This window comes from Mandrillus leucophaeus, unplaced genomic scaffold (assembly GCF_000951045.1).
Source record: "Mandrillus leucophaeus isolate KB7577 unplaced genomic scaffold, Mleu.le_1.0 Scaffold191, whole genome shotgun sequence".
Taxonomy (NCBI): domain Eukaryota; kingdom Metazoa; phylum Chordata; class Mammalia; order Primates; family Cercopithecidae; genus Mandrillus; species Mandrillus leucophaeus.
In genome coordinates, this window is record NW_012101932.1 from 1,601,985 (window position 1) to 1,604,295 (window position 2,311).

Genomic DNA, 2,311 nt, shown 5'->3' on the forward strand with positions numbered 1-2,311 from the left:
ATAGAATAATAAAGGCTAAGGCAATATATTTAGCATCAATGAAAGCTGAAAAAATCCAGTGGTCTTTCATTTCAATGACAGTACTATTAAAAATATTATATGGTAATCCTCCTCCCTCTTATCCAAGAGTTCACATTCTGGGGTTTCAGTTACCCTGTGTTTCAAAATATTACATGTAAAATTTTAGAAATATGCAATTCATAGATTTGAAATTACTGCCATTCTGAATAGCATGAGGAAATCCCCCACCATCCTGCTCCATCCTGTCTGGCGGTAGATCACCTCTTTGTCTTGTGAAACCACGCTGTTAATAGTACCTACCAATTAGTTGCTTAGTTGCCATCGCAGTTATCAAACCTACTGCAGTATTCAGTGCTTATGGACAAGTAATCCTTATTGTACTTAATAATGGCCCCAAAACATAAGCATAGTGATGCTGGCATATTGTTATAACTGTTCTATTTTATTATTGGTTATTGTTGTATTATCTCAATAAACCTAATTTATATATTAAACTTTATCATAGGTATGTATGTATAGGAAGAATCATAGTCTGTGTAGGGTTCAGTAGTATCTGCAGTTTCAGGCATAGACTAAGAGTCTTGAATTCCCCTGCAGATAAGGGGGGACTATTGTAATAGATTATTTTTTTTTTCCACAAGGATCCAGGTACTGTAAGTACCTATAACTATCAAAGAAAAGAGTTACATATTTTCAAATTTTTCAAGTAAAATGTTCAAGCAGCATTGAAGACAATTGCTTTTCTAGAAGAAAGCACCTTTTGATTTTGAAAATAATAAATAACATTAGACTAAGACCAATTTATTTTCAAGCCATTTATTAAATTTTTTTTTTAATCTTTCATGTGTTACGTACTCTTTTATATTATTTTAGCTGACAAATAATAAATGTACATATGTACTCTTACCTAATTGATATTAGGAATCTGTTTCTCCTGTTTTTCAGTTGATCTGTATATAAGAAGAAATTTATCAGTCATATTTATCTTTTCAAAGAACAATCTATTGACTTAATTTATTTCTGTATTATCTATTTTCTATTTGTTTAATATAAGTTTTTAAAATCAGTTCTGTTTATTTAAAGTTGAATTTGTTTTTATATTTCTAGTTTTTTAAGAAGGAATCTTAGGTCACATTTTTTTTTCTAGATCAAACATTTGAACATATTAAATTTTGTCTAAACTTGGTTTGGTGGCTTTCCAAAAATTTTGGCAGTATGTGTTTAATTTTACTTAGTTCAAATTATTTCCTAACTTCTCTGTAATTTCTTCTTTCACCCATGGATTTGTTTGTGACTATGATGTTTATTTTCCAAAAATTTGGGAATTTTTCTAGGCATACTTCTGTTAGTATTTTCTAATTTAATTCCACTGTGGTCAGAGAACTGCCATATAAAATTTCAATCCTGTTAAAATTTATTAAGAATGGTTTTATAGCCCAAATTATGGTCAAACTCAGTGAATGCTGCATGACTTCAGAAAAAAAGAAAAGTGTACTCTGTAATTTTTTTATATTTATATTTATCTATAAATTTTATTACATAAATTTGATTAGTAAAGTTGTCCTAATTCTTCTCTAGTTTCACCAATGCTCTACTTGTCTATTAACTAAAAGAGGATTGTTGAAAGATATTACTGTAGTTGTGAAGTTGTCTGTATTTCTCTTTTACTTCTTTCAGGTTTTCTTTATGTATTTTGAAACTTTGGGATTACACATACATTTTTTGATTGCTATGTTTTCTTGATAAGCACATGAAATATATTTCATTAAATTTGGTATTAGCCTCATTGATATTAATATAGTTCCTCCAGTTTTATTATCATTAATAGAAAATTATCTTCATCTTTTTCTGTCTTTCAATTTTAAGCCATCTGTCTTTTTCTTTATGTTTCTTGTCAATTGTCTATAGTTATGTAAGTCTTCCTTTTTTATTCAGTCTCTGCCTTTAATTTGGAGTGTTTAGATATTCAACATTTAGCATAATTTTCAATATTGTGTTTTATGATTATCCACTGGTTTTTATTTTCTCCTGTGTCCTTTTTTTAGATTAATTTGCATTATTTTGAACGAATTATGTTTATTAGTATTCCACTTATTTCCTCTTATTACTTATATCTTCATTTTTTATTGTTGTTGAGGTATTTACAATATGTATTTACAAATTTTCACTGCATATTTGCAAATAATATGTTCCAAGCTCTGTCTCCTTAACTCTTTAATTTCTTCACTGGGTTTCCTCTCCTTTTGCTGCTGTCCAGAAAGTGCCTTCAGATAAAAATTTGAGGATCATA